We start from the raw sequence: 23554 nt of genomic DNA on the forward strand, positions 1-23554 counted from the left end.
ACTCACAGTTACTCTCGTTGCATCTTTGCCAGCTCCTCAGCCTACTTTGGCCAACGGCAGCAACCTTTCGAGCAGGAAGTAATATGCGGGAATGTCCGAAGGCTTCTCATAGCTCAAATGGGACCATTCCTGAGATCTCTTTGGCTAAGGATAATTCAGCTTGGGTTGGTGCCGCTGTCCTCAGGTTCTTCTTTGTAAGCCTTATGCTGTTGCAATGTACAGCTGGAAATGTCCAAGTTGGGTTTAGGCTTTCATTTTGTTTCAGTTGTGAGAGAGTAAGTGCAAGTGGATGTGTGATGCATGCATCAATATAAAAACAACAAATGCATATAAGCATGTAAATGAAGGTGGATACATCAGTTTTTCATGTATATGCCTGTGTGTAGCAATCAGCAAATGCATGCACTCATGAGCATGAAAAGTTAGAAAGCATGTAGAGAGGTTTTAACTGAAAGATAACCAAACCTTCCTTGGAATAGGTAAGCACATGGATGACCGTTCAAAGACCACATCATAGAACAATAGCATTCATTTACTTAGTAGAGCAATAGGCTACACACCTAAATCATACAGTACAAAGTAGGAGCCACATACCACCATTCTTCAAGGCAGTGAACCAAGAGGGTGGTGGTCATTAGACGGCCCTTCCGACTTCGGAGGCACATTATAAACATTCTTCAGTAAGTCCTGGATCTTGCACAACATTAGCATCTGTGAAGGTCACTCCCACCACTCATCTGTGAGGAGGTACGTGAGCTCTCCTCAAGCTTTATCTTCTCAAATAAATATTGCTTCTCTGCCTCGGCCTCGTTTAACCTAAGCTTAAGATACCTACTAGCATATTCCTCCTCTGCCTTCTCCGACTTGGCTAGGGCAATCCTTTGAAGCCTCTCAGCCTCTCGTCTTGCCTCGCTGGCCTTGAGCTGGAACATGTCAGCCTCCGCCTGCTTAAGCCTCACGATCCTCTCCAACTCGTCGATTTGCTGCTTTTTGTGCTGCTTTTCCATTTGTAGCTCTGCTACCTCTCTGGACTTGTCCTCTAGCTCCCGATCACAGGCCTCGACTGCTAAACGGGCTTTCTTGAACATATGCATCTTCTCCTCTGCCACCATCTCCATCTTTCTTAGAGCCTCCTGAGCCACCTCTGCAATTTTGTTGCATGCCTCCTGTGGAGCTATCAACCGCCCCCCTTCTTCAGTTTCAAGGTTTTTTGAAAGGTCATTTTCGAGCTCTGCAAGACAAGGAAAAGGGCACTGTATAAAAAAGGAACAAGTAAAAAGAATCTTTTTCTATGTGAGATGGGGAATTTCCCATTAACGGAAAAAAAGTGAGACAATCAAGAGTAGAAGTTATGTGAGGACGTGACGACCCAAGTAAAACAAACAAAATCTAAGGTGACTAGCCCACTTGATATTGAAGTTGGAATACAACCATGCAAAAATAATATCAAAATTCTTTTTAGAACATTGGGAATTACCATAAATCAGGACAAACCAACCCAATACCGCAAGGATATTTTTTAACAAGGAGAAGTTCTGCTAAATTGGTCATTCACAAGAAGGAAAGGGCATATAAGCAAAGAGGGAGGTGTGCGTGTATGTGTGTGTGGTGGGGTGGGAGGCTTAGTTGAGTTGAGTTGAGTGTAAATTATTACATAGAACAAAACTGAAAAAGAAAAATTGAATTGATTTGATTGAGATTCTGGTCAACTTGGGCTCAGGCCCTCATCAAAACCGAGTCAATTTCAATCACAATTTAGTGAGACTAAATACTTTTGGACACTCAAAACAAAAAAGGATAGACCTTTTTATCAGTAGTTCTGATAACTAACCAATTGTCTACTTTTTGATGACAAAATAAACATAAATGGGAAAGAGACATACTTTGAATAAAAAGAACTTTTATAAAACCAACCATGGTATATGAAATACTTCAGTGGAACTCGCACAACGACACTGAATTCATACTGAATACTAGGATGAGAATGAAACATCATGGTTTTTATTCTTGGCAAGGAAAATATATTGACAATCACACTCATATGGAAGTAAAAGACCTATATCATATGCCTAACTTTAGTACTCATTTATAGCAATAATCCTGTGACTAAATCCGGATTTTATTGTTTTTAGAACAAAATCCCGATTTTATTGTATTGATCAACCATATGCTGGTACCACAGAAAGCATCAAAATAAATACCATATAAATTAGCCAAGATATTGGCATTACAAACAACTTAGAACAGGCCATGTTAGCAGATTCGCATTACCACCATCTAACTGCTCAAAAGGGATGGCGAATTTCATAAATATAAAAGAGAGCCTATGGTTCCTCTAAATGATAATGAAGTATAAGAGGAACCAGTGTCAACATAATTTTTAAAGTATAAAAGATTAAATAATACCATCTCCAACAGCTTAAGCTTTTGGAGCAATTAGTTGTTTCACACTGCTCAACCCTAGCAGTTGATGGAAAAGGAAGCATACAAACAAGGATTGTGGAAGAACGCATCCGAATGTGAATCGAGGAAAAGAGATGTGCATCAATTTGGCACCATCTAATAGCAAAAACAAATGTCATTTGATATACCTAAAGCAACCAAAGGTTTTGGTTTTTTAATTACTTTATGCAAGTTCATTCAGAATAAGATGTGACTTTTAGCAGAGGAAAGAGGTATTACTAGGAAGAGGCATAATGATTATGTGCACCAGTACCTTGGAAGAACAGCAACATCACTTTGCAAGCTGTAGACTCCGCAACTCCATTCTTCATCTTTTTGATGAGATCCTCACACTTCCAATGCAGTTTTCTTCCTCTAGGGTCCTCACTTCCGCGAAAAATTCTACTAACAAAGTCAAGTTCCCTCATCAGGGCCTCCGGGTCCCAGCCTGGTGCACAGTGTTGAAACACATCTTTAACCCACCCCAACAACTCAGAGGTCCTATTGCAAGCTTGGCACCTAAAAAGCATTTCAGCAGGCCCCACTCCGCTCTTAGAACATTGGCCCATTCCAATTCGTCCAACACGAATTGCACAATCTGTGTGGGTCCAATGAGAGCACAAATCGCATCCAATCCAACGGCACGTGTTCACCTCAAAATCAAATTTATTACAAATCACACACATGCAAAGATTGCAAAAGCCATTTCTATTAGTGCATATTTCACAGGTACAATCATCGGCAGGTAGAGGGTTTTGGCATGCTATGTTTCTGCACCTCTTGTACGCAAATACCTCAATGAGGAAAGTCTGAGAGAGACTGATATTTGGATGTAGAAACGCTTGAATTCCAGTATTTATCGCAACAAGAATTTCCAGCTGTACTCGATGAGCTCTAATTAACGTCTTAGCTGACAAATCAGTCCTACTCTGAACAAGCCTCTGCAGGAGTAAAAACTCTTCTTTATTCTGCGAACCACCTGTCCCTTCAAGAATTACCCGAAGCTCGCTTTTAAGCTCCTCTAGAAGCTCTTCCGGCTGGGCATGCATACGTTCGGAAATTATTTCGACCCTTTCTCTAGCTACATTCGGCAGAGATATCTTATCTGTACTAGAAACACGGTGAATAACTAAACCCTCAGGGAAATTGCGTTCTTCTTTCTCTTTATCCACATTCTTTGGCATGTGAATTTCAGCAGTGGGCCAGGTTTCATGAGAGCTAGCACTCTCTGATGGGGACTCACGAACTTGCTCCGAATTCGAGCCTGGCTCCTGAATATCAGGGGACTCACAAGCGTCTGAGGAAACTAAGGATAAAGAAGTCTGTAGTCCTCCAGGTCTTGGTTGCTGACGTGGAGGTAGCATTTTCGGAGGTTGTTGTTGGTGGAAGTTTGCACCAGAAGAGGTCCCCATGAGAAATAATTAAACCCTGTATCCTGCAATCAAAGAATAAGCTATTTCACTAAAAAGCTCATACTACTCTTTAATTAGATCATTCATGAATAACTAAGTTTTCCCAGTCCATATTTCTTATCATAAAAATATACAGATGATTCAAGATGGACTTTGAGTCATCCCAAGTCAAATGCAGAATAGAAAGTTCGAAGATAAAAGAGAATTAGTTCATGAATCAAATCAAATAGTCAGGTGAGATAAAATACAAAATTCTGCATCATAATATGACCATCACAATTTTATTTTTTTTGAGAATTAACGATTTTATTGCACGAAAAACATAGTCGATACAAGGGGACGAGACGTCCCCAAATGAATATGTCAGTACATGCAAGAAGAAGCAGAAAAAGCCCTATTCAGGGGAATTCTCTACAACACAGAGAGTAGCACGATCAACGCCCTCCTTTGCTAATATATCCGCACGGTCATTGGCAGATCGCTTCATGTGAACGATCAATGGTCGAAGCAGGTTGACCAGATCCCGGATTTCATCGATTTTGTTGGCCAACCTCCACGGTCCGACATTCTTGTTCAGGGCCCAAGTGATAGTGTTCGCAGAGTCGCCTTCAATGATTAATGGAGCAAGGTTATGCTTTACGTACCATTTCAAACCGTGGAGGAGAGCTGTGACCTCAGCCTCATTTGCGTCGCATTCCCCTGGTGATCCCGTATGAGCCCGCCTACTCCCGCCTTACCAGGGTTACCACGTGAGCTACTATCAAAATCTAATTTAAACCATCCTTCAGGTGGCGGAGACCACATTGATTGAATACGCATTCTGTGTCTCCTCTCAGAGATGACCATGAACCAGTTCCAAAGGATGTCGACCACAGAATATGGCAATTTTCCAGAGGCAAGATGCCATTTGATTAGTAATTTAGTAATATGACCATCACATGATATAAATCGCCAGTCCTTAATGAAAATATTGTCCAATTTGAAGTAAGAAGATTGTAAGCTTGAAATACAAAAGTTTAAAGTAGAAACACCCTTAAATTTGAAAACATGATAACCATGAAAAAACTAATTTTTCAACAAACAAAACAAAAACAAACTCATTACAATCTTTACACATGATTTTGACTCAGAGAGAACCTACAATAAATTACTAATTTACTACCATAAAAATAGCTTCACTATGGTTTCAAGACAAAACATCCAACAGAAGGTCATCACAAGATCATAATTGGAACAATTAGTTGAAAAATCAGAACTTGGCGATGCAAAAACAACAAAAATTCATTTCTACAGACAAAGAAACCAACAATCAACATATGAGTTAATACAAAACATACCCTATAAAATTATAAATTCACACAAAAAATAACAACAATTCAAGCAAGAACTTCACAACGGGATTGAGATCAAGACAAACACTGAGATATCAGAACTTGGGAAGGAAAAGACAATGGATTACAAGCCATTTCAACATCAATAAAACTCAAAAGAAACAATCACTAAACTACAAATCCATAGAAAGGAAACCTACAAAACCTAAATTTCCATAAAAGTAACAGCATTTAAAGCTAGAGCTTCATCGCAAGGTTGAAATTGTGGCGACTACTTGAAATCAACACATGGGAACACAATTACAACAGACTACACTCTCCATTCCAACACTAACAAATCCATAAACAAATCAATGACTAAAAGCTATGAATCCATAGAAAACTTAAATTTCCACAAGAGGAACAAGATTTCCATCTAGTTCTTCAGTGCATCACTGAAATCGCGACAATCACTATTAATAAGGAACGCAAAACAGCAAAGTCCATCCTCCATTCACAAACTAATAGAAAAAATAAACAAACCCATGATTCTATGAGAGCCAACTTCAGTAAACTTAAAACCTATACCAAAAAGGGGAAAACAAACTTTCCAACTACGGCTCAAAACAAATCCCTGGAAAATCTAACTTCCATGGAAAACCCACCGTCCTGTGGAAACCAAACCATGGAAAATCCAAATTTTCACATAAACAACTTCTTCTCAACCCATAAATGGGCCGTTTAGATACATGGATTTTATAATCCAGGAAGGTAAACACCAGGATTTTGCAAGCTAAAACTTGGATTTTATAAGCTTGGTAAACTCCTGGATTTTACAATCCTGAAAATCCACAATCTAGGTTTTAACTTATAAAATCCAGGTTTCAGCTTACAAAATCCAAGTTTTAGCTTGTAAAATACAGGATTTTACAATCCTGGATTATAAAATTCTTGTGATCTCAACAGTCAATGAAAACTCCACAAGAATCCCCTCAAAACCCTAATTTCCCAATATCCTACTATTCGATAGAAACCAAAACCCTAAACACCAACGTTTAAAACCCTAGAAAACCAAAACAACCAAAAAATTCAACTATTCAACATCAAGCAAACCCTACAACACAAAAATCTCCACACAAAAAGAAACATCAAGAAGCCCATAACTCACCAGGCTAAGCAAACTCCAGAAAATACCTTCAAAACCCTAACCAAAGCCCTAGAAAACCAGAAAACAAATGATTCATCAGATTTGAAACCCTAGAAACCTGAAATTCCAACAAAAAAAAACCAATTAGAAGAGGAATGAGAATTACCTAGAGAAAAATCTTTCCTAGGAAAATAAATTCCAGGAAAAAAGCTCCAGATCGAATCCAAACTGTAGAGGAAAGAGAAGGAAAAGGGAGATTTTTCTTCTTTCTTTCAGAGCGGAGACAGAAATGGTCTGAAAAACCTCAGTCCAACGAAGACAACTGGAAAGAAAGAGACAAACAAAAACAAAAGGGGATATGGTAAATTCGCACCCCCTGTAGGATTGTTCGCACCGCTTGAACGTGAGAATTGACGTCAAAAAGCGTTAAAAAAGTCTATTCACGTTACCGTTCTTTTCCACGGCAAAAAAGCGTTAAAGTGGGTGCGAATAATCCAACAGGGGGTGCGAATTTATCATCTCCTGAACAAAAGAACAGCTACAATTTCAACGGGAAATGATATATTCCCCCTTCCCCCGCCCCTATTTTTCCCTGGACATTCCTACTAGTGTAAAAAAGAAGGGCCGATAGGGGTGGCTTAGGGAAGAATGGGGGGAGAATATATCATCAGTTCCCAATTTCCACTTCCCGTTTTTAGGGACATGATATTTTTGCCCCACTGTAGGATAATGCGCCCCCTGTTAACGGGAATAGTGGGCAGACTTTAACGCTTTTTGACGTCAAATCACGTTAGCAGTGGGGCGCATTATCCTACAGTGGGGCGAAACAATTATTGTCCTGTTTTTTATCATGGAAGATAAGGGCGATGTGACCGGATTTACCGGTGGCTGACAAAAGTTGACCGGTCATATTTATTTCTGTCTTTTATTACCGCGTAATGACTTGGCCGTCCCAATCTCCGACACTCCGACGACTTTGGCAACGGCAGTTCCTCTTGTTTGACCTTTGGGCTAAGTGATGGGGCCCGCATGCAAATGATCTGTCACGATGATCTTGACCGTTCATTGTTGAGATACCGACTAAAATTGGACGTTGGATTTCGATCATGAATGTTAATTAGGATTGTCTAATTGGTGTGAATTTTTGAAGGCAGGATCTTTAGTGGGATCCTGGATGAATGCTTTGGATCATATTAAGAGTGGGTGGGTGGGCCCATTGGCAATATGTTAAATGGCTTTTACAATCAATGGTGAAAGGCAATTTACGGGTCCTACAAGGAGGCATAGGGTGAAGTGAAATCAAGACTGTTGATCTTGTAGAACATCATGAGGGGACCACATGGTCATCTTCCTGTCTCAAATAAACATCAGATCAGACGAAGATCAAATGAAGTGAAACAGAAGTGGGGCCTGATAAGTGTCTTTTAGGAAGAAGCACGAAAGAGACATTATCTTCCCTTCCCTCTCTCGACATTTGTCATTTTCTATGGCTTCTCATATTTTTTCTTCAACGCATTTATTGAATGAGGATGTCTGTCACTTTCATCTACCATAGGGTGAAATTGTCCTTTCCGTCAAATATATTAATGTTGAACTAGGTAAAACTTGATTTTACAGTTATCTCATATCACCCTCGATGCGGAGCTCCACCTCAAACAAGAATTTCTTTGACGATCTCTCTATACCTATGACAATCACACTAATCGTAATCTAACAAAGACGACACCCGAGATCGCTCTAATCTCAACCCAATGATGCTCACTCCAACCACAGCTCTGATACTACTTGCTGAGAAAATCAGTGGGGTAAATTGATTCGGTTGTGCACAAATAAATGAAAAGTAAAAATAAATAGAAACCACAAAATGTAAACTGCAGTTTTACATAGTTTAGCTAATATGCTTATATCCACGGGCGGGAACAAAATCTTCACTTTGAGAAAGAAAAAAAATTATATATATATATATATATATATATATATATATATATATATATAGAGAGAGAGAGAGAGAGAGAGAGAGAGAGAGAGAGAGAGAGAGAGAGAGAGAGAGAGAGAGAAGAGAAGGTACTCCCTGGAGTAGATAACTGATCTACTCCCTACCTTAAAATAACAGTTGGGGCCACATTGTTTGGATGATCCAAAGCATTCATTTGATGCGCCCTCACATAGATAGGGTGTGCCCAAAAAATCAACTCAATAAGATCATCCTAACCCTATGAACTGTGGGGGCAAAAAATGGACAGATTTGTGCAGGTTTATACACGTCCATTTTTGCCTCCATAGTTCATAAGGTTAGGATGATCCTATCGAGCTGATTTTTTGGGCACACCCTATCTATGTGAGGGCCCATCAAATGAATGCTTTGGATCACCCAAACAATGTAGCCCCAACTGTTATTTTAAGGTAGGGAGTAGATAAGTTATCTACTCCAGGGAGTACCTTCTCTTTTCTCATATATATATATATATGAGGAAAGTGAAGCTACACTGCCGGTGTAGCTAACTTAGCTACACCGCCGGCTTAAAATACAATGGGCGCACATTGTTTTGGTGATCCAAAACATTCATTTGATAGGCCCTCACATTGATAGGGTGTGCCCAAAAAATCAGCTAGGTAGGATCATCCCAACCCTTCAAACTGTGAAGGCAAAAAAACATAAGGGGCCTACTTTGTTTGGATGATCCAAAACATTCATTTGATAGGCTCTCACATAGATAGAGTGTGCCCAATAAATGGAAGGGTTAGGATGATCCTATGGACCTGATTTTTTGTAGGCACCATATCCATCTAAGGGCCTTTCAAATGAGTGGTTTCGATTACCCCAAAAATGTGGGCCCCTTATGTTTTGTGAGCGCCACCTCATATAATCTATATGAGGTGACACCTTAGGAACTCTATTCTCATATATATATAGGGCAGTGTTCCTGCGCAGCTGCTCAGTTAGCTTAACTGAGCAGTTGCCCCAAAAACTCATGTGGCCACATTTTGAGTGGGATCCAAAGCATTCATTTGATGGGCCCTTTCATGGGTAGGGTGTCCACAAAAAATCAGCTCCATTGGATCACCTTAGGGTGTCCATTTGTGGGGCAAAAAATGGACAGATTTGTGGACAAACAGTATCTGTCCATTTTTTGCCCCACAAATGGACACCCATTGGTGATCCAATGGAGCTGATTTTTGGTACACACCCAATCCATGGAAGGGCCCATCAAATGAATGCTTTGAATCACCCAAAAAATATGGGGCCACATGAGTTTTTTGGGGCAGCTGCTCAGTTAAGCTAACTGAGCAGCTGCGCAGGAACACTTTGCTCATATATATATATATATATATATAGAGAGAGAATAGAGTTCCTAAGGTGTCACCTCATATAGCTTATATGAGGTGGCGCTTAAAAACATAAGGGGCCCACTTTGTTTGGATGATCCAAAGCATTCATATGATAGGCCCTCACATAGATAGGGTGTGCCCAAAAAATCAACTTCATAGGATTATCCTAACCCTTCCATTTGTGGAGGTTGAAATGGATGGGTATAAACCTCCATAAATATGCCCATTTTTAACCTCCATAAATGGAAGGGTTAAGATGATCCTATGGACTTGATTTTTTGTAGGCACCATATCCATCTAAGGGCCTTTCAAATGAGTGGTTTTGATCACCCCAAAAATGTGGGCCCCTTATGTTTTGTGAGCGCCACCTCATATAAGCTATATGAGGTGACACCTTAGGAACTCTATTCTCATATATATATATATATATATATATATATATAGAGAGAGAGAGAGAGAGAGAGAGAGAGAACGGTTCCTACACACATGTGTAGATAAGTGTAGATTAGTTCCTAACCTTAGGAACTAATTTGTGAAGGTTTAAAGACATCCATTTTACCTCCACAAATCGTAGGGTTGGGATGATCTTATGGATCTGATTTTTTGTAGACAGCCTATCTATGTGAGGGCCTTTAAAATGGATGGCTTGGATCACCCAAAAAATGTGGGCCCCCACTGTATTTTAAGCTAGTGTGTAGAGAACTCTCTACACATATGTGTAGGAACTGTTTTCTCATATATATATATATATATATAGAAGAAAGTGTCTCTAGTCTCTCCCCTAGATAAGCTTATCTACTCCTCCCTTTAAAAAAACACAGTGGGCCCACGCTGTTTGGATGATCTAAAGCATTCATTTGATAGGTCCTAACATAGATAGGGTGTGCCCAAAAAATCAGCACCAAAGGGTCATCCTAAAACTTCGTTTTGCTGGGCACACCGTGTCCAAAATGGACGCATATAAACGTGGACGTTTATATGTGTCCATTCTGGGTACCACAAGGCACCACAAAACGAAGTTCTAGGATGACCCTTTGGTGCTGATTTTTTGGGCACACCCTATCTATGTTAGGACCTATCAAATGAATGCTTTGGATCATCCAAACAACGTGGGCCCACTGTGTTTTTTTAAAGGGAGGAGTAGATAAGCTTATCTAGGGGAGAGACTAGAGACACTTTCCTCATATATATATATATATATATATATAGTGTTTGGTGAGCTTAAGCTCAGCGCCCAATCACATTGGGACCTACTTTGTTAGGATGATCCAAAGCATTCATTTGAAAGGCCCTTACATAGATGGGGTGTGTACCAAAAATCAGCTCCATAGGATCATCCTAACCCATCCATTTGTGAAAGTCAAAATGGACAGACATTATTTGTCCACAAATCTGCCCATTTTTGTCCTCCACAAATGGAGGGGTTAGGATGATCCTATGGAGCTGATTTTTTGTACACACCCTATCTATGATAGAGCCTTGCAAATGAATTGTTTGGATCACCACAGAAAATGTGGGACCCATGTGATTGGGGCGCTTAAGCTCACCAACACTTTCCTCATATATATATATATATACATATATATATATATAGAGAGAGAGAGAGAGTGAGAGAGAGAGAGAGAGAGAGAGAGAAAACATTTCCTACACACTTGTGTAGGTAAGTTACCTACACACTACGTTAAAATACAGTGGGGGCCCACATTGTTTGGGTGATCCAAACAATTCATTTGAATGGTCCTCACTTAGATAGGGCGTCTACAAAAAATCAGATCCATAGGATCATCCCAACCCTACGATTTGTGGAGGTAAAATGGACGTGTATAAACCTTCACAAATTAGCCCATTTTTTGCCTCCATAGTTTGAATGGTTAGGATGATCCTATGGATCTGATTTTTTGTGGACACTCTATCTATGTGAGGACCATTCAAATGAATGGTTTGGATCACCCAAATAATGTGGGCCCCCACTGTATTTTAAGATAGTGTATAGGTAACTTACCTACACAAGTGTGTAGGAAATACTCTCTCATATATATATATATATATATATATATATATATATATATATATATATATATAGAGAGAGAGAGAGAGAGAGAGAGAGAGAGGAGACTGAAGCTACACCGCCGACTTAAAATACAATGGGCCCACATTGTTTTGGTGATCCAAAGAATTCATTTGATTGGCCCTCACATAGATAGGGTGTCCACCAAAAATCAGCTCCATAGGATCATCCCAACCCTACGATTTGTGGAGGCAAAAATGAACGTGTAAAAACCTTCACAAATTTGTCCATTTTTGCCTCCACAGTTTGAAGGGTTGGGATGATCCTATGGAGCTGATTTTTGGTGGACACCCTTTCTATGTGAGGGCCAATCAAATGAATGGTTTGGATCACCAAAACAATGTGGGCCCATTGTATTTTAAGCAGGCGGTGTAGCTAAGTTAGCTACACCGGCGGTGTAGCTTCACTTTCCTTATATATATATGAGAGAACGGTTCCTACACACATGTGTAGATAAGTTTTATATATATATATATATATATATATATAGAGAGAGAGAGAGAGAGAGAGAAAAAACAGTTCCTACACATATGTGTAGAGAGTTCTCTACACACTAGCTTAAAATACAGTGGGGCCCACATTGTTTGGGTGATCCAAGCCATCCATTTTAAAGGCCCTCACATAGATAGGGTGTCTACAAAAAATCAGATCCATAGGATCATCCCAACCCTACGATTTGTGGAGGTAAAATGGATGTCTTTAAACTTTCACAAATTAGTCCATTTTTTGCCTCCACAGTTCGAAGAGTTAGGATGATCCTACGGATCTGATTATATATATATATATATATATATATATATATATATATATATATATATAGAGGAAAATGATTGTGAGCTTGAAGCTCATATAACTTATATGAGCTTGAGGGCCCAAACACATGGGTCCCACATTTTTTGTGGTGATCCAAACCATTCATTTGCAAGGCCCCATCATAGATAGGGTGTGTACCAAAAGTCAGCTCCATTGTATCATCCTAACCCCTCGAAAAGCGGAGGGCAAAAATGGGCAGATTTGTGGCAAACGGTGTTTGTCCATTTTGCCATCCACTTTTGGATGGGTTAGGATGATCCAATGGAGCTGATTTTTTGTACACACCCTATCTATGTAAGGGCCTGTCAAATGAATGCTTTGGATCATCATAACAACGTGGGCCCACATGTATTTGGCCCTCAAGCTCATATAAGCTATATGAGCTTCAAGCTCACAATCATTTTCCTCATATATATATATATATATATATATATATATATAGAGAAAACGGTTCCTACACATATGTGTAGAGAGTTCTCTACACACTAGCTTAAAATACAGTGTGGGCCCACATTGTTTGGGTGATCCAAGCCATCCATTTTAAAGGCCCTCACATAGATAGGGTGTCTACAAACAATCAGATCCATAGGATCATCCCAACCCTACGATTTGTGGAGGTAAAATGGATGTCTTTAAACCTTCACAAATTAGTCCATTTTTTGCCTCCACAGTTTGAATGGTTAGGATGATCCTATGGATCTGATTTTTTGTGGACACCCTATGTATGTGAGGGCCTTAAAAATGAATGGTTTGGATCACCCAAATAATGTGGCCCCCACTGTATTTTAAGCTAGTGTGTAGATAACTTATCTACACATATGTGTAGGAACCGTTTTCTCATATATATATATATATATATATATATATGAGAGAAAACGGTTCCTACACACATGTGTAGATAAGTTATCTACACACTAGCTTAAAATACAGTGGGGGCCACATTATTTGGGTGATCCAAACCATTCATTTTTAAGGCCCTCTCATAGATAAGGTGTCCACAAAAAATCAGATCCGTAGGATCATCCTAACCATTCGAACTGTGGAGGCAAAAAATGGACTAATTTGTGAAGGTTTAAAGACATCCATTTTACCTCCACAAATCGTAGGGTTGGGATAATCCTCTGGATTTGATTTTTTGTAGACACCCTATCTATGTGAGGGCCTTTAAAATGGATGGTTTGGATCACCCAAACAATGTGGGCCCCCACTATATTTTAAGCTAGTGTGTAGAGAACTCTTTACACATATGTGTAGAACTGTTTTCTCTCTCTCTCTCTCTCTCTATATATATATATATATATATATATATATATAAAAGAAAAGTGTTCGTGCGCAGCTGCTCAGATAGCTTATCTGAGCAGCTGCTTCAAAAACTCATGTGGCCCCACATTTTTGGGGTGATCCAAAGCATTCATTTGGAAGGCCCTTCCATGGATAGGGTGTGTGCTAAAAATGAGCCCTTTAGGATCATCCTAACCCTACCATTTGTGGAGGGGAAAAATGGTCAGAAACAATGTCTATCCATTTTCCCCTCCACCTTTGATTGGGTTAGGATGATCCTATATGGCTGATTTTTGGTACATACCCTATCCATGGAAGGGCCTTTCAAATGAATGCTTAGGATCACCTCAAAAATGTGGGCCACATGAGTTTTTGAAGCAGCTGCTCAGATAAGCTATCCGAGCAGCTGCGCATGAACACTATTCTCTCTCTCTCTCTCGCTCTCTCTCTCTCTCTCTCTATATATATATATATATATATATATATATGAGGAAAATGATTGTGAGCTTGAAGCTCATATAGGTTATATGAGCTTGAGGGCCCAAACACATGGGTCCCACATTTTTTGTGGTGATCCAAACCATTCATTTGCAAGGCCCCATCATAGATAGGGTGTGTACCAAAAATCAGCTCCATTGGATCATCTTAACCCCTCCAAAAGCGGAGGGCAAAAATGGGCAGATTTGTGGCAAACGGTGTCTGTCTATTTTGCCCTCCACTTTTGGATGGGTTAGGATGATCCTATGGAGCTGATTTTTTGTACACACCCTATCTATGTAAGGGCCTTTCAAATGAATGCTTCGGATCATCCTAATAATGTGGGCCCACATGTGTTTGGGCCCTCAAGCTCATATAAGCTATATGAGCTTCAAGCTCACAATCATTTTCCTCTATATATATATATATATATATATATATATATATATATATATATATATATATATATATAGAGAGAGAGAGAGAGAGAGAGAGAGAGGAAAGTGTTGGTGAGCTTAAGCTCATCAAACTTATGGTGAGCTTAAGCGCCCAATCACATTGGGGCCTACTTTGTCAGGATGATCCAAAGCATTCATTTGAAAGGCCCTTACATAGATGGGGTGTGTACCAAAAATCAGCTCCATAGGATCATGCTAACCCATCCATTTGTGGAGGTCAAAATGGACAGACATTATTTGTCCACAAATCTGCTCATTTTTGTCCTCCACAAATGGAGGGGTTAGGATGATCATATGGAGCTAATTTTTGGTACACACCCTATCTATAATAGGGCCTTACAAATGAATGGTTTGGATCACCACAGAAAATGTGGGACCCATGTGATTGGGGCGCTTAAGCTCACCAACACTTTCCTCCTATATATATATATATATATATATATATATATATATATATATGAGTTAAGTGAAGCTACACCAACGGCTTAAAATACAATGGGCCCACATTGTTTGGGTGATCCAAACCATTCATTTGATAGACCCTCACATTGATAGGGCGTGCCCAAAAAATCAGCCCTATAGGATCATCCCCACCCTTCAAACTGTGGAGGCAAAAATGGACAGATTTGTGAAGGTTTTTACGCGTCTATTTTTGCCTCCACAAATCGTAGGGATGGGATGATCCTATAAAGCTAATTTTTTGGGCACACCCTATCTATATGAGGGCCCATCAAATGAATGGTTTGCATCACCCAAACAATGTGGGGCCCACTGTATTTTAAGCCGTTGGTGTAGCTAAGTTAGCTACACGTATGTGTAGCTACACTTTTCTTTCTCTCTCTCTCTCTCTCTCTCTCTCTCTCTCTATATATATATATATATATATATATATATATATATATATATATATATATATATATATAGTTCCTAAGGTGTCACCTCATATAGCTTATATGAGGTGGCGCTCACAAAACGTTAGGGGGCCACATTTTTGGGGTGATCGAAACCACTCATTTGAAAGGCCCTTAGATGGATATGGTGCTATAAAAATCAGGTCTATAGGATCATCCTAACCCTTCCATTTATGAAGGTTAAAAATGGGCAGATTTATGGAGGTTTATACCCATCCATTTCAACATCCACAAATGGAAGGGTTAGGATGATCCTATGAAGTTGATTTTTTGGGCACACCCTATCTATGTGAGGGCCTATCAAATGAATGCTTTAGATCATCCAAACAAAGTGGGCCCCTTATGTTTTTAAGCGCCACCTCATATAAGCTATATGAGGTGACACCTTAGGAACTCTATTATATATATATATATATATATATATATATATATATATATATATATATAAAGGAAAATGATTGTGAGCTTGAGCGTTGGAACCTTATGGTGAGCTTGAGCTCTCAAACCAATGAGGCCCACATTGTTAGGATGATCCAAAGCATTCACTAGAAAGGGCCTTACATAGATAAGGTGTGTACAAAAAATCAGCTCCATAGGATCATCCTAACCCATCCATTTGTGGAGGTCAAAATGGACAGACCACAAATCTGCCCATTTTTGCCCTCCACTTTTGAAGGGGTTAGGATGATTCAATGGAGTTGATTTTTGGTACATACTCTATCTATGATAGGGCCTTGCAAATGAATGGTTTGGATCCTCACAGAAATTGTGGGACCCATGTGAATGGTGCACTCAAGCGCACCATTTGGTTCCAACGCTCAAGCGCACGAACATATTCCTCATATATATATAGAGAAAACGGTTCCTACACATATGTGTAGAGAGTTCTCTACACACTAGCTTAAAATACAATGGGGGCCCACATTGTTTGGGTGATCCAAGCCATCCATTTTAAAGGCCCTCACATAGATAGGGTGTCTACAAAAAATCAGATCCATAGGATCATCCCAAACCTACGATTTGTGGAGGTAAAAGGGATGTTCACAAGTTAGTCCATTTTTTGCCTCCACAATTCGAATGGTTAGGATGATCCTATGGATCTGATTTTTTGTGGACACCCTATCTATGTGAGGGCCTTAAAAATGAATGGTTTGGATCACCCAAATAATGTGGCACCCACTGTATTTTAAGCTAGTGTGTAGATAACTTATCTACACACATGTGTAGGAACCATTTTCTCATATATATATATATATATATATATATATATATAAGGATTACTACGAGATTAACCTCCAACCCAAAAACCCCCGCGCAACCCTTTCTCTTGCCCTCTGAACCAAGATCGTGTAGAAAGAGAAACCTTAGAAAATACGAGAAAAAACAATCCCCCCTTTTTCTTTCCCTTCTCTCAACTCCCACATGTTGAGTGGGAGTTTAACCCTTCAAAAAAAAAAAAAAAAAACTCCCACGCAACACGAAAAAGCCCTCTTCTTTTGCTGCCAGCCTGCCACACTCTTTTCGGGTTGAAGAGAGGATCTATACTTTGGTTTTTCAAAACATAAAGATAAGCTTTCCTTGTTTTGCCTCGCCATTACAATTTAAAAGCCTAATTATATTTGGTAACTAGTGGCACTCTACTCCCACTTTCCAATTGCCAAAGGCCAAAATGGGATCCTTCTTTTTCACTCTCCCATGGAAGTCTTTAAGAAAAAGAAAAATTTCAGCACTGCAAAGAGGATAATCCCACTGTTGTTCCTTCAAAGGATAATACTTGGGAAAGCTATCAAACACATAGTCCAAAGGTAATGCCATGTGTGAAATGCTCAAACCTCAGTTCCACCACCTGTTACCACTACTGTCACACTCTCCAAAACTCCACCGCCTTGGCACAAAACACTTAATGCATGGGACTATATATTGTAGAAAAGATGAGTTACTTTCATGTTAGAAAGGGTCATATAACCCCCGGACAAAATCGCTATGCGCAGCGTAATAAAATCACATAGTATAAAAATTATACTTCAATTTTGCCCTTAGCCAAGGATTTCTAGGAACTAGATTATAGTTTGGAGATAAAATAAATAGATAAAATCATACATTTGAAGAAGTTACCACGAAGAAGATCGTCTGCTTGATCTACTTCCCGAATCGTCACGAACGAACTCTTCTTCGCAAACGCCGCTAGTTGATCCAATGGGATCTGTTGATTTTGCACAAGAAATAGAACAACCTTTGTTCTACTTTTATAAACTGATCCAAATCAGTTCTTTGGATGGGAAATCCAATAGTTGAGGATGGAGCTTTAATGGTGATCAACTAGAAGTAATGGAGAGGGAGAAAGAGAGAGAGAGAGAGGTTTTTCACTTATGAGAGAGTTTCCAAAAACAATACTTCTTACAAAAACAAACGTCCGACTCTTCTTATATATTTTTTGAAGTTTTGTATTTGTTTTGCCTTTTTGAAATCCTAAAAGATCTCAACAAATTTTTTATCAAAAAGTTGTATGCAACCTTTTAAACTTTTAAAATACAAAGTCCAACAATTGTTGGACGTTTTTGCAAGCCCAAGTTGGGCGTGTGAGAAGCTCTTGGGATTTAGATAAAATCCCAATAATATCTCCAATTACACCTCTTTGCTATCTTTTAGAAAATTAGTTTCCAAATGTAACTAGGTTTCCTAATACATATAGGATCCTTGCAATTTGTTTTTCTAATCCAATTCTAAAGATCTCCTATAACATCTCCATTCCATATCTCCAAGGAAATTTGTTTCCTAATACAAGTTGACTTGTTTTTTAATTTTATTTTTTAAATATTAAAATAATATCTTCCATATCTTGTTGGATGATATTTCATATCTTAGGGCACCTGTACTAACACTTCACTTGTCATTGGAGCTGTTTAGAGTAAAGGTTTGATAAAAGTCACGAGCATCAAGCTGTGGTGAAGAGGAGGTCCTTCATGAGGTGAAGGTGTGGATACAACCATGAGAGGCTATGTTTTGACTGTCGAAGGCTCTGGATGAGAGGGTTATGTTGGGTTTTGCTATCTCGTTTCCACGCGAGTAAAATCCCATCCTAAGAAAGAAGATTTTCTCTTATGAGAGATGGAGTTTCTCTTGTGAAAAGAAAGAATAGTTTCTCTTGTAAAAAGAGGTTGGTGGGAGGAGAGATAGAGCTTCTATAGTGAAAAGAAAGAGAGTTTCTTTTGTAAGAAAGAAAGAGGTTTGTCTTTTGAGAGTGACCCAAATTGTGACAATTACTAACGTTGAAGTTAGTCTACAAGGTACTTCAAATAAACTTAATGAAAAAAATTACTTTTTGTAGAAACACGCTATGAAAGTATGAAAGTTTTGCTTGGTGCAAAACTTAGAGTATATTTTAGCAAATCTTCCTCCTGAGGGACAAGAAAATTATGTGGTTATGGCATGGTTGTGAAATAGTATATATGGTAGCACATATTAGTGCTAATTCTATGTTTATGGAGAGTACCAAGGTTGTTTGGGAAAGAGTACAAAGTTGATTCTCTAATGCTAAAAATATCTCTATAGGGAATCTAACCGGGTAGAACTCACCCCTAAAAGCTAGCCGTTAGAGGGAGGGTGCCCATTCGCTTATAACCCAGCTCCATCCCCATCACTTTTCCGATTTGGGACTATTTGCTTTTGTGTGGAACCCCAACAATCTCCTATGCGGGAGGAATTGAATTTGTATCACCCTATTTCAAGAATTTGTATCACCCTATGTCAAATGATGTCGATGCTATACATGGAGGTAGAATTTTAGATCCCAACCTCCAGACTCTTCGGGGTCAAATGTTGGCAAGAGATGGTGGTGTTATTGATATACACATTGTCTGAGAGTTCAGTAAGCTTCTACTTTGCTTCTTGTTGCTTCCACTGTGCACACACAAATGCAAGATATATGTAATTTGAAAATGATATATATGTCCCACACTATATATTATCTTTCATATATGATAAAAAATAATAATATCAAGATTACAACAAAATTTACCCGACCCACAAATAGTGACTCTTTTATTGTCTCTCTTAACGAAAGCCTTCCACTTATCTTTACAAGAGAAACAATGAGAAAAAACCCATTCTTTTCATCACAGAAAAATATCACTACAAAAAAGTACACCACAACCCTCAATAAAATCAGCGCATGATTGTTGATGGGATAATAACTGGCTTTATGAATCACCAATCACACAAAATCATAGATTCCATACCAGAATAGTTATAATTTCTACAAAGACACAATTAAGTTGCACCATATTCATGAAAGAGGAGAAATCGATCTTTACAAAAAAAACCAAAAAGAAAAAAGAAAAAAAGAAATCACATAAAGCCGAGGACGATACATTTACGACGACTTCAAGTCCTCTGGCCATTGATGGAAATATCACCACAATGTCAAAGTGCACCCAAAGATGCCGATCACCCTAAGAAAGACCCAAGTGAACAAAGGAAGCTGAAGGGTTGATGCCGGTGTCGAGAAGTGTGTTGCCTCTCTCTCTCTCTCTCTCTCTCTCTCTCTCTCTCTCTCTCTCTCTCTCTCTCCTATTTGTGTGTTGCAGATCTCAAGAAAAAAAAACAAAGCGAAGGAAGCAAAGGGATCGAGAACCATAGGGCTATGATAACATTTTGCTCTAGAGAGAAAGAGGGATGCATGATTGAGAGGGAGGAGAGAGAAAAAAAGATTATTAGGGTTTTGAGTGGTTAGTATATATACACATGCTAACCTAATAAGATGAAAAGGCAAAATTACTCTTACCTACGGTTTACTCTTAACAAATTCCAAGCGTGGAGAGACTTTTCATCTCTAACATAGACCACGTCTCCCTCAATCACGTGAACCCACCTAAAGACAACTACCTCAACACTAGGTGAGATATTGTCAACTACCCGTTGAGTCACCAACACCAAGTTGATTCATCAACCGATGTGGCAGACTCATCCTCCCCCAATGTTCCCAATGCACATGCCATAGTATTGATAGGCACTCATTTGAAAATTGATTTTCATACGAAATAATAATTCTAATATAATTTGGAAATCAATACATGTGGGTGTGTGCAATACATGTCTGGGGATTATAACGTGATGATCTTTCCCGATGGCCACAATCACATCATCATGGATTTCCAATCGATGGCTGATGGTCACACGATCCAACACTAATAGCACACAATCCTTAGACTCTTGATTCTGTTATGAGCCAGAAACCCACTCTTAGTTTCCGTATGATTAGATTGGGCCATAGCTAGGTGAACCAGATTGATTGAAAACATAAGCATATAGCCAAAAGCTTATCAGTGGACTGTTTTAACAATTGGGTTATTCCTTTCTGTCTAACCTCTGTTATTTGTGTATGCACAGAGTCAGATACATCTGAGTTTGGATGGTTCTTACTATTATATTCTCTTTCAACTCCTTGCATATCGTGGTCTAACCTCTCCCAAGTTTTGACCCACATATGCATTATGAAATACTACAAATACAATAACCTCATCTCTTCTCATTCTTACTACACAAAAAGAGAACAAAAACTAAAAGGAAAAACCGAAAGGCTTAACAAACATCTAAGCTGTCTACAAATGAAGAGAAGTATCGACATCGAAGTTATTCTTCGAAGAGTTATTCTTTGAGGAGCTCATGACAGGTCTATCAGGCCATAAGGTTTCCAAGAGCGGAGACTCCATTGCCTGGAATTCAGCTCTCTTGCTGTGCGAGTTGGGTTGAAGACAAAGAGAGCTTTGAGGAGGCCTAGAAGGAAGGATCAAGTCAGGATGGTAGAAAGGTGTGAACGGCTCGCAGTCGGTAGTGGGACCCACCCGTTCGGCCTCAACCAACAGTCTCGGAAGCTCTCTCCCTTCTCTCATTTCCTTGACTCTCTGCAACTGTCTGAATCTCTCTTGCAAGAGAGCAATGGAGGAATGGATTGTTGTGGGGTCATCACCTTGCTTGCCCATTTGGTAGAGGAGAAACTCCAGTGCAAGTGAGATTGATTGCAAGTGTTTGAAGGATTCTTAGAGTGTGGTATGTGAATATATAGGAAATGGGTCTCTTATATTGTCGTATTGCTTTGATTTATATATAATGATGTCCTTTCTTGATTGATAGTTGATGATCTAAGAGGGAAGAGAATCAGTAGAATATAAGCAAAGTCCAAGAAGTAAAGAGTTGAGTTGGTGGATGTGAGGAGCAGGGCCTTTAAGAAAGGGGTAGGAGGAAAAGTCCAAGAAAGTATGGTGTTTAGTGTTTGTAAGGGTGTTAGTAGGCGAATAATTCGTAGGGTGATATATAGCGTTTTCCACTTGTTTCTATGGCCTTTTGCGTTGATGAAGATGTGGGCTTTGGTGGGCTTTGGAGAATTGACATTTTCTCTCATTTTTTTAGACATTTTCTCTAATCTGTTTTATCTCCTTAGGAGTGAAGCATAGAAATGGGACTAGAGACAAGCATAAGGGGGAATGAACCACGCGTTTGGTGAAGTGTGTGTGTGTGTGTGTGTGTGAGTGAGTGAGAGAGAGAGAGATTTGTTGGGAAATAATATCGGCACTCCCATATTTATTTGATAATGACACTACTTTCTTCAATTTACACTTTTCTAAAAGCTGTGAGAGAGAGAGAGATTTGTTGGGAAATGATATCGGCACTACCATATCTACTGAGAGAAAGAGAGAGATTTGTTGGGATATGATATTCGCACTCCCATATTTATTTGATAATGACACTACTTTCTTCAATTTACACCTTTCTAAATGCTGTTACAATTCCTCAAAAGCAGTCAGCATTTAATTAGAAAAGTGTTTCAAAGTGAGGGGTGCTATTATCAAAATATGGGAATGCTGATATCATTTCCCTTCACTATCCTCATTCTCCAAATTTTGACCCCATTCTTAGCTTTCCTACTCCTTTTGTTTTCTTTTTCTTGGAAGTGGAGAAAAACAACAGAGAAATGGTACAAAGTCCTTTTTTTTTTCTGCCAATGGCCAAGAACAGGAGTGAAAATATCATTTCCCAATCTGTAAAACAAAAACAAAATAAATAGAAAATTGACACCTACCATTTACCAAATCTAATAGGATATAGCAGAAGAGAAAAGGGAGAATTATTGTCCATTTACCTTATGAATTAATAATCAATCTTATTTAATGCAGTTGATTTCTTGATTTTCTTCCACCTTTCAAAATTAGAAATTATTTGTTTTCGTTAAGGCTTTTTTTCTTTCCACATAAAATGGGTGTAGAACAAATTGTACGCCTATTCTTCAACTTTAAAATGAGGGTAAAAATTGTTTTACATCAATTTTACGTAGAAAGAAGCAGAGAGGCAATGTTTGGCTGCCATGAAAACTTTTTCCACAGAATTTTAGTTTATTAAATGGTGAGACAAGGCCAGGGAGAGTGGGAGAAGGAGAGACTAGAATGGTCATGGGTGAAACCGAGCCTTATACCACATTTGAAAACCATGATTTTTTTTTCCATGGAATATTAGTTTATCTAGTGGTGTGAGAGGGCTATTGAGGGTGGGAGATGAAGAAACTTGAGAAAGTATGATTGAGGAGGGGTAAGACATGCAAAGCAAAGCAAGGAAAGGAAAAAATAAATTGTATTTTGATTAGATTTTTTCATTTCCTTGTTTTTCAGCCTTTTCTCACCCTCTCCTCACTACTGCCCACTCTAGTCTCCTACTCCCACCACCCTCCCTGGCTTCTCTCACCACTTAATAAGCTAAAATTCCATAGAAAAATATTTCATGGCAGCCAAACATGGCCTAAATTTAAAAATCCAGTTTGCTTTCCTTTTCCTCTTGAATTGGGAGGAAACTGAAATGGCTATCACTCAGAAAATTCCTCACTGACAACCACTGTCATTGGAACAACTATAGCAA

General features: G+C 39.0%; 1 pseudogene across 1 annotated transcript; it reads right to left on the minus strand.

Annotated features, from left to right (window-relative positions):
- Window positions 1-442: 442 nt before the first annotated feature.
- Window positions 443-6636, minus strand: LOC143849839 (OBERON-like protein; annotated as a pseudogene). Its single transcript, XR_013235883.1, has 4 exons — window positions 6478-6636; window positions 6333-6380; window positions 2717-3877; window positions 443-1231 (listed from the first exon to the last, which is right to left on the minus strand). The product of XR_013235883.1 is annotated as an OBERON-like protein (transcript).
- Between the last annotated feature and the right edge of the window lie 16918 nt (window positions 6637-23554).

Source organism: Tasmannia lanceolata, unplaced genomic scaffold (assembly GCF_043159265.1).
Source record: "Tasmannia lanceolata isolate RefF3 unplaced genomic scaffold, GAP_Taslan_0.1 ptg000018l, whole genome shotgun sequence".
Lineage (NCBI taxonomy): Eukaryota > Viridiplantae > Streptophyta > Magnoliopsida > Canellales > Winteraceae > Tasmannia > Tasmannia lanceolata.